Source organism: Pinus tabuliformis, chromosome 8 (assembly GCF_031772625.1).
Source record: "Pinus tabuliformis cultivar Carrire ecotype Pingquan chromosome 8, CPIR1, whole genome shotgun sequence".
NCBI classification, from domain to species: Eukaryota; Viridiplantae; Streptophyta; class Pinopsida; order Pinales; family Pinaceae; genus Pinus; species Pinus tabuliformis.
In genome coordinates, this window is record NC_142294.1 from 1,832,192,655 (window position 1) to 1,832,204,005 (window position 11,351).

Here is an 11,351-nt window from a genome sequence, read left to right on the forward strand (position 1 = left end):
ATTAGAGAAGTATGTGTTTCTCGGATTATGTTAACTCTTTCAGTTTGAGGAATGCATTACTTTCCCAAATGATATAAGAGTTAGTTCTTAACATGATAATCCAATTCTTCTACTTGTTTTCCATGACTTAAAGTTGCATATATAAAATCTACATCTTGAGCATATTGTTCAATGTAGCTTTCATGCAATACTGAGTTATGCTTAAGTATAGTAGATGCATTTATGATTGGTCTGGATAGCATATCTGCAACTTTATTGTGTATTCCCTTCTTATATCTGATGACAAGATGAAACTGTTGTAGAAAACCCATCCACCTATAGTGTCTTGATTGTTGTAATTTAGTTTGTGAGTGCAAATATTGAAGTGGTTGACGATCTATATGTATAATTGTTTCTTTTCCCAATAGGTAATGTTACCACTTTTTCACACTCTACACTAATGCATACAATTCTTTATCATATGCGGGATAATTAACTACTACAGAATTAAATGTCTCAGAATGATAACATATGGGTTTACTGTGTTGCATCAACACTGCTCCCATGGCATAGTCACTGGGATGTGTTTCAATCTCAAATGGTCTTTGAAGATCTGACAATGTTAGTACTGGTGCTATACTAATTTTTTCCTTCAAGGTGTCAAAGGCTTTCTGCTATTTTCCTCCCCACTGAAACACCTTGTTCAATCCTGTCAAAGCATGTAAGGGAGCTGCAATCAAGGAAAAGTTAGCAACAAACTTTCTCCAATATTGTCTTTCTCCTAGGAAGCGCCTAACTTCTGTAGTAGATTTGGGTTTAGGCCAGTTCACAATGACTTCAACCTTATAGGGATCTATCTTCAATTCGCCACCCCCTACAATATGATCCAAATAATTTAAAGATGTTTTGCCAAATTCACATTTTGACAATTTCACATAGAGATTTTCTCTTTTCAAAACATATAAAGTTTACTTTACATGCTTCAAATTTTCTTCCCATGTTTTACTGGAAACAAGAATGTCATCTAAATATACAATTACAAAATCATCATTAAAAGGTCTGAGTACATCATTCATAACTCTCATGAAAGTGGCAGGAGCATTAGTTAAGCCAAAAGGCATAACTAGCCATTCATATAGCCATTGCTTTGTTTTGAAAGCAGTCTTCCATGCATCTTGTTATGCAACTCTGACCTGATGGTAGCCACTATGCAAGTCCAACTTGGAAAAGTAAATAGCTTCTTTCAGCTGATCTAATAGATCATCTATGTGAGGAAGAAGATAACAATTCTTGAACGTTATTTTATTCAGTGCTATGTAATCAATGCACATCCTCTACGAACCATCTTTCTTTCTCACCAACACGATTGGAGATCCACATGGTGATGTGCTTGGCCTTATGAACTTTATCAAGCAGCTCATGTACCTACTTCTTGATCTCTGCATTCTCTAAAGTAGATAACCTGTACATTCTGATGTTAGGAAATGGAGCATCTTGCTGCAAATGAATATCATGTATTATTTTGCTTTTGTGTGGTAGACCTTTAGTTTCTTGAAATAGGATATCATATTCTTAAACAACTTTTTCTAAATCAACTTTCTGTTTAGCATCACAACCCTCAAATACATTGGTTTTATCAGGGTTATTTTCCTTTACAACCATTAGTAAAAATTGCTTGCATGAATTTACAATTCTTTTCATCTGCCTGAGTTTATGAGAGTGTAGTTATTTTTGAGTTGATGAGCTCTTACAATATATTCTATTCCATCTTTTGTGGGTTTATACTTATTTTCAGCTCTATAGAAAATGGCTTTTCTATCATACAAGTAATGACTTCCTAAAACAATACCACATATATCCAAGGGAACTAAATCTAACTCAACCTCATCTACAAATGTTGTCCCAAATGAAAACCTAAGTTTACATTGTCTAGTCACTTGTAGCTTTGCTTTATCACATACCCAACCTAATGGATATGGCTTCTTGTGAGGTGTGGTTAGTAGTCCCAACTTCTTTACAATTCCTTCAGAAATCAATTTTACTTGTGAACCACTATCAAATAAATTATTAATATTTTGATGCTTGGAAATAACTCTAATATGAAAAAGCTCGTGTCTTTTCCTCTCATTTTCTTCATTATCAATAGATTGTGCAGAATTACTAGTAGATGCTTTAGAATTTTTACCTTTTATACCTGTAGCTGTGACTATTGTTTCATCACCTAAGTCTAACCCCAAATATTTCTGAATAGCAGTAGCAATCTTCTTCTTCTTGCCATCAAACTTCTTGGGTTTCAACTCCAGATGCAAAGACCAACAGTGTTCATCATCATGCCCATCCTTCTTGCAGTGAGTGCATGAAGGTTTGTCTTTCTGTACAACGTTTGCCTTCCTCTCTTTCCATTTTTGCTTCTTCTTTTCCTTGTTCTTGCTTGCAGTGGGTTTTGATGATCCCCCAATCTCTGGGTTCACATTCTTGCCTCTAGCCTCTAGATTTGTAGCCTGAACTCATACCTCATCTATGCTAGTAGAGTTAAACATCATAATGGTGTACCTCAAATAGATATGCAGACCACCTATATACTTCAGCAAAGTTTCAGGTGAGTCTAGAGAAATGCCTAGAATTAAAGCTCTTTTTCTAAATTCCTAGGTATAGCTTTGTACACTTTGGCCCTTTAATTGGCAAAGAGTTTGCCAACTCATCATCGCTTGTTGCATATAAGCTAGTGGATAGAATTGTTTTTTAAGGGAAAAAACAAATTCACTCCAGGTAGAAAGAATTTTACCATGCTTCTTCAAATCAGCTTGGATCCTACCTTCCCACCATACCAGGGCAGTTCCTCCAAGGCGAAGGCTAGCTAGCTAAATCTTACTCATTTCTGAATTGATGTTCTACACCCTGCAATACACATCAATCTGTCTAATCCAGTTATCTAGCTTTTCTGCATTTAATTCTCCATCATAGATTGGCAAATCAAATTTTACATCTAATTTAATCAAAGATGTCTTCTTCTTTTTATTTTCAGGGCTAGAAGGAGGAGTTGATGGTGGAGGCTTTTCTCCTTTCCCTTTGCCTTCTGGATGGCCATCTAGAAGAGGTTCCTCCGTTCCTTTGTCTTTTTTGGAGATTGGGGGACTTTCACCTCGACATTTCTTAAATTCTCGATACATTTCTTCCACCATGGCTCTCATGGTCATGAAACTGTCCATGAACTTAGAGTCTGATTCCAAGGGAATTTCTTCTGCCATTTTCCTTCGAGGATAGACTCTCCCAATTTCTAGGTTAGTTTCAACTAGTTCTCCTTCTTCTAATTTGAGCTTTGACCTAGTTAGCATTCAACAATACAGCACAAGCTTGTCTAACCTTAGCAACTTAAAGCTCTAATACCACTTGATTTGATAATGAGATCTTAGACAATCATTAAGGTATTACAAACTCATGTGCATGGATCTGCCTATGTTACTTTTTGCAATGGATCGATAAGATTGAGAAATACATAGACAATGAAGAAGTTAAAGAACATAATAGAAAAACACACATAAACACAACAAGTTTAATAAGGATTTCACCCAACACTCCTGGGGTATGTCTCTTGGTCCAGCTTTTAGTGGTGACCTCTCTATTATTTCTTCAGGACTAGAGTTTTTACAAAAGTGAGATCAATTTGAGTCTTACACAACAGATACAAAACAACAAGGCTTTACTTGGATCCCCCTAGTCTTTCTGAGTACACAGAATATCCTCACTAAATCTCTGTCTCTGTTTGCTCTCTGTCTCACCACTGCTTGTCTCTGTCTTCTGTATTTTGTGGCTTTAAATCCAATCGGTGATGTCTATTCATTTCTCCTTCTCGAGCTCTCTGGATCCTGGCCTCTTTCCGCTCAGATCCCCTTCTGAGCTTAGCAATCATTGCTAAATGCCTTCAGGGATGGTGGCCACCTGTTTTGTAACGGATTGAACCATCGGGCCTTTGAAATTCTCAAAATAGTCGTTTTCTGTTTACACAGAGAAACACTGTAAAACACGGGAAAAAAATGCCAAGACACTGCTCATTGGACTTCAAATGTCAATAAATCCACACTATATTCCTACCGGGTCCACCTTTATATCATGATCGCATCTCCACCGTTGATCTAAGGGATCTTGATCCAACGACTGAGATGCATTTCGGGCATCGAAGGTGTGCAGAGCTTAATCATCCGAAAAGAGTGTTTTTCCCTCTCCAGTGCCTAGCCACATGGTAGCTAGCGTATGGGCTTGGGCAGAGCCCAACCAAAACCAGTTACTGCCTACGGCCTACCCGAAATCTCACTTGTTTCGTGATTTCCCTTTGTATTTGAAAAATACATTAAAACATGGAAATCCCGCAAAAATGGCTTTATGCAGACTTGAAATATTATACATATGCATCCATAAACCCTTTCGGGTCTGGTTTCATCACATCGCCGCATTCCCTTCGCTTTTCGTTTATTTAACAAAAACGTGAAAATACATAGAAAAATGCCATTTGACAGAACTCAAAATATATGGAATATCATTTATAACTCTATCGGGTCCGGCTATCGCAACACACACACATATATATATATATATATATTCCCGCACTTCTGTGTAGCTCTGATGCGATATTGTGATGCAACTTGGGTCATCGATCTGCGCGCTTGATCGATGGTCCTCGTTGACCCCGCTGATCACTGTCGCATATTCCATGTAGTAACCTTCGATTGCCTCCGCCTGTCACCGCCAATAGTGATTTTCTGATCGAATCTGGACCGTTGATCGTCCAGATCCGATGGCTCTTGTGCATCACTATCCAAGCCACCGATAGCTCTATTTTTGGTCATTTCTTCGTGTCTTTCCCTCCCGATAGTGTAATCCGATATTTCTAAGACTTCTTCTTTTGCAATGGTTTTTTGGATTTTGAAGACTTAGAGGGTGTTTTGGATCCATTTTGGATCAATAAGTGGAGATGACATCTATGATGTTCTAAGAGTTTCTCATGATGGTCCCTGTGGGAGACATTTTACAAATAAGAGGACATATCATAAGGTGTTACAAATGAGATACTACTGGCCTTATATTTTTCGTGATGCAAGGAAATATGTTAGATGGTGCGATAGTTTCCAGCGAATGGATCAGCTTGGTCGGGAAAATCAAATTCCATTACAACCTCAACTAGCTCTTGAGCCCTTTAAAAAATGGGCTATTGATTTCGTTGGGCCATTTAATCCACCTTCACAATAGAAAGCTCACATTCTAGTTTGTATGAATTACGTAACAAAGTGGGTAGAGGCAAATAATACTGTGAAATAAACAGAATAGGTTGTCTCAGACTTTTTATTTGAAGAAATTATTGCACAGTACGAGGCTCCTAGAGAGATAGTTTCAGATGGAGGGGCACAATCTACATCACATTTGATAGCAGGACTATTATATGGAATTTATACCTATAGATAAGTACATCTTCCCTAAGTGGGTATTTACACTTAGAACAATAGAAGTAAAGATCTTTAACCTTTTCCTACAATAGATAGATAAGATAAAGGAACCTACTTGTGATCCTTTGCTTCCTTTGATCTCCTTTGAATTACTCCCGCCGCTCCCGCTCAAATTGAATTCACTCAATTGGTACCTGCCAACATAAACAGAAGATGACAACAATCAAAGCATAAAATCTATTTACTATAAACAAATGGAATCGACAACATTTGAACATACATTCATCATAGATATAGATAAAAGTATTAGAAAAGGAACAAACAACTTTATTGATTGATAGAAGGAGAATTTACACCCAATGTGGTTCAATCCCGTGTCACTCATCCAGCTTAGTCCAAACCCTCATCACACCAATAGCACATAAATCCAACAGCATAACATTACTTGACAATGATTTCAAGTCTCAAACCAATAGTATTTCTCTATAATATCCAAGTTCTTAGCCTCCTGATCACTATGATGAGTGGTCAATTTATAGGGAAATGCAAGTGGTTTTGTCATAAATTGGGCATTGAATGGTTTTCCATAATTGGATAGTTAGTTTCCATGGAGAAAGGGATGAGAGGATAGAGGGTTAATTGATCCATAGCCTATCCAAAAACAAGCTCATAGGATGAGATAAGAGCTGGGCATCCTTCTAGAATTCTCTAGAATCAAGGAATATTCCCAGAATCCTATGTCAATTTCGCTCATCCTCACCCAACGCAGGTTAAAGTGGGCCTAAGTGTGTTGCAGCGTAGTTTCCCTTGACCAAGGCTACGCTGGTGTCCCAAAGAGGCATTTCAATAGGGTTTCAAGCTAGGAAACTTTCATGGATAAAAACATTCAATATAATGACTTGTCCAGGGCATGTAGCAACTGAATTAGGGTTTGATGATCCCTATCTGTACTGATCTGGTCGTCGGGAATGCTATGCCCAAGTAGACTTGTAACAACTACCCCCTAAAGCATGAAGTTGAAAATGATAATGTTGAGTGATATGATTTATGATGTGATGAGGACGATCTGAAGTGGATGGTGACCTGCATTAATTACAATACATAATATCATGATATCTTTGAATTTTTCATGAATTGCTGAGGGAAGGCATACACATACTTAGGCTATAAAATTTTCATTACATGTACATAAATCAAATAGCCATCTATAGATATAGACCCATGATAGGTTGACCATCTATGTAAAGCCATCGTACAGATGATTTAGTACTCTCCTGAATTTGCAACCTAGATGGATGAAACTAGATCCGAGGTCTTCTATCTCATCCAATCATTCGTTCAAGTACAAGTATAACCATATGAAAATGTGATTTGAATTCGAACATGGGAAGACAGCATCTGATTACCAGCGAATGATGTAAGATGTTAACAGATGTGAGAGAAATCACCGATAATGATAATTATTCCCAAGGTACTATAGTACATTCGGCATGGTGTGAATACATGTTTTGATTTTGAACACCATACAAAGTCTTTCAGTAAAAGGCATGTGATGTCAACCTATCACTGGAGGCAAGAAACTTGCCATTGATGTATGCAAGCCTTAAGGTACTGGAAGGGTGTTTCTAAGTCAACATCCTAGATAATGTGTTGATGTTGACAAGAAGCAAATCGTCACAGGAGGGCCTTGATGTATCCCCCATCAATGACACGAAATGAGTGTAATGATTTTGAAGATAGAATGTGAATGATGACATAATGTTCAGGAATGGCGGTCATGAAAATGAAGGTTTATGAGTATTGCAAAGGATGAAGTTTACTGAGTAACTTCTCTTGAACATGTCGGTGACATTGAATGAATTGGAAGCATTGACCCAAAACCAAAGTGATGGATGGTGTGATAGACCATAGGTATGATAACCATCAAGCAGATAACCCAACCCAAATAGTCACAGAGATGAAGTGAAAGTGTCATGTTCAAGAGCGACTGGCTACCATAAAGTGATTTATCCCTTTTCCCATTTTCCCCAGTCATTGTTGACCATTACCTCTTTATTTTTTAACAAGCTTGAGGGGGATAACATGTGCTTGAAGTATAATTCCACCCTTCAGGTGAATCCATCCCTATGCAATGTTTTAACGAGTCTAGCGAAGGTGAAACCCGGTCTTGTCATGATGGAGAATTTTGTCACTATTTGATGTTTTAACGAGTTTAACAACAATGAGAAATAGATCCTTTTCATTTTTAGAGAGTTTGAAAAGGAAAAAAAAGAAAACTCCACGAGTTCTTTTTCATAAATTTGTCTCTCAAGTCTGAAAAAGCGTAAAATAATACAAGAGAGAACCTACTGACCATGTTCAATCAACGTATTCCTATTTCGTAAGTAATCTATCTCAATCCAGAAAAGGGTTAAACTTATATTGAGTAGATGTCGTTTCCAATCCATTTACAAGCTCAAAAGGACAAGCACTCAACATTATTTTCATATTTCGAGAGTCTGAAAGAGATTAAAGAGGACTCCAAGGGGGTTCCTTTTTCGATGTTTAACAAAGCTTGAAAAAGAGATAAAAGTATGCTTTGTGGTCAAAAGTACAATTTACGATCATGCACGTCAAATTCACTATGTCAACTATAAACCTACTCAAAGAACCACCAAATGGATTAAACATACCTGTTTCATTGGTAAAAATAGGTAAAAACTATAGTTTATTCTTTTAATGAATATGAAATAACCATAAAACAAGAATTTACCAAGTTATTTTTACCATTCAGCTTTTATGCTTTGAACTAGTTTTTACCTCGAACTTCAGCAACTAATTGTGTGAGCTTCTATGGATCATTCTACATGTCGTCAGAACTAGGTAGGAGAACTACCTCTTCTCTTTCATTTAAGGTCATTCTTTTTCAATTTCAGGCAAACTTTTTAGGCTTTTTGGGTCCCTGCGTAAAATATACCATGCCTTGGAATCAATGCACTCCAATGCATCGAAAACTGCACCGCAGTACAGTCAAGTAGAAGGGGAACTAATCTACAACGCACTGTCTCAAGACCAGGGGTGCGCTAGGCGCAATTTAGAAATTTTCTTCATCATTTCTACCCAAAATCTCTTCAATGTTTTGCATGAAATGTATCCTAACTAAGCGTACGGTGTGATTTCAAACTTTGATCATATCAGAATGCCTATCACTTGGCATGAAAGAGAACATGAAGAACATGATATGGTTGCCCTAAATGATCCTGGTACTGTTAAGGCCCTTAGAGATTATGGGTTACTCAAATATTTCAAGTTATCTGGGATGAGGCAAGAATTAGAACTATTACAGTTCTTGGTTCATTCATGGGATCCAGGGGAACAGGTTTTTCACATAGGGGACAAAATGCTTCCTATATTGATTGATGATATTTACTTTCTCACAGGATTTTCGAGACGTGGTGCCCCCATTTCTCATTCAGGTTCTGCCCATGGGGGTGAATCAGTGAGGGACTACATTTGAAAATTCTGCTGGCCAGGTACACAACCTAGCAAAGATGGGAAGATAAACATCAGGGATGTTCGTGATTTGCCCTTGCGAACAATCCTCTTTACTATCGCAAAGTTGGCGGGTAGTGTGACACTTCATATGGAGAATAGATCATACATGCAGTATGCGCTTGAGTGTCTTGAGCCACCTATATTCAATTGGTGTGAGGTAGTACTCTCTTTGATGAAAGAGTAGCTAACTAAAGTAAAGAGAGGTAAGATAAAAAAATTTGGCTATGGTTCGATCTTGATTGGTTTTACTTTAGAGAGAATCCCATTGATGCAACCTCAACATGTGTCACTGAGTTTAACTAGTCCTAGGGATCCATGGAAGTAGAGATGGGTAGTGTTCATGGCTAGACATGCTAGTCAGTCATCAATCTCATTTTCTACTGCATTCTTCAGTTGGCTCCATTGGCAACATATTGTCATCGAGGAGCATCCATATGCATGGATCGATTTTTGTGGAGATCCAGATTTGAGATTACCAGTGGGTGCTCAATGGGGTGCCATAGGTAAATTGTTTTGACCATGTATTTTTTTATTTTTTTGAGTTTTTACATGTTTTTGTGTTTTTTGATGTTTCCAAAACTAAACTAAAAATGTTCTTATGTATATAGATGTTTTCATTGTTCGACCAATGGGTCATCAACAAGAGGTGGGTGAACCAGTGAGGAGAAATGTCGAAAAAGAATTTCTCCAGGATTTGGATCTAGCCAAGACACTGGCAGAGTTGTAGGATCATCTAGATGGGTTAACCCTCGGTATACTTGATGTCCAGATCGAGGAGTTACCGATGAGACTACAATGCCATACTATTGGTGTACCTAGCCGTTGGATGAGGCTATTGTGCATGATAGCTCAAGTAGTGACCTGTTATCATGAGCATCATTAGATCTACTTAGGATGATTTACTATATGAATTTTGAGGTTTTGAGGTCAGATGACCAACATGTCTTGGACATAAACTTTTGTAAAAACTTTGAACATCTATCTATTTTACTATCAGTGTTTTTGTGTGGTTATGTGTAATCCTATTCAACCGTTGATGTGCATTGAAAATTTACTCTTTACATATGTCGTAAATATCTGTTAAATACATAATTTGCTAAAGAATCAGTCAATGTGTTAAAGTTTCTGGAAATTTGTTGATATTGAATGTAATCAAGTTGTCTTTCCAAGGGACGAACTCTAAGGAACATACGATAAATAGTTGGATTTCGGATGGTATAAACATTCGTAAGTTGTAGTACGCTAAGTTTTGAGTCTAGCCTAATGATGATTCGGTGAACACCAAGCGAAATGGAATCAGAGAGGAGTTCAATCAATGCGCTATACTCAGTGATATTGTTCATAGAATGACCAATACAAATCCCTTGAAAACTCACTAACTCACCACTTGGAGCGAATATGGCCCATGCTGCATAAGACAGGTTCTGCATAATATGACTAGCACCATCGGTATAACCAATAAATGGTTCCAAAGATTCCGACATATGCAACAAATGCAAAGCAGATTACTAACCATATAAAAACTCTAAAAGTCACACTGTGACACACACACGCAATCAAAGCATATATACAGTGTTTTTACTATGCATAATCAAGCATAGTAACGTTTAAGATACAACCCATTTCGGGGCTGCGACAATGGAATTCCATCATAATCAACCAACTTGTAAGCGCTTTTTTCCAAAACATGCTTGAAAATATAGGGGCCCATCCATAATGGTTCAAATTTTCCTGCTCCTAATTTATCAGCTTCCTGATCATAAAGCAAGACCAGGTCTCCTTCTGAGAATATGCGAGGCTTGACATTGTGGTCATATTGCACCTTAATTCGTTTCTTATGTGCTTCGTTGGCCAATGCGGCTTCACGACGTGTTTCATCTAGATGGATGAGTTCTAAGAAACGTGCTTCCTCATCAAAAGTGTCAGGTAACAAGTCAATTGCGAGTTTTAGTGATGAAATTTCACATTGTATTGGCAAGATTGCCTCTAGACCATACACCAATTGGAAAGGTGTGAATCCAGTTGCGTTTCTTACTGAGGTTCAGTAAGCCCACAAAGTTGATTACAGGATCAAATGCCAGTTTCTTCTGTGCACAACTATCATTCATTGAAGCATTCATTTAAGGATTTTGTTGATGGCTTCAACTTGTCCATTAGCCTGTGGATAATAAGGAATAGAACTATCATGTTAAATTCCTAACTTGGCAGTTAATTCAGTCATCATACGATTGCAAAAATGTGAACCATGATCTGTAACTATCGCTTGTGGTACACCAAACCGTGCAACGACATGGTTGAAGAAAAAAGGTGCAGTTGTCTCACCACTGTTGTTTAATGTAGGCATCACCTCGGCCCATTTCGTAAAATAGTCAACGAAGAAAATAATATACCTATGCCCCC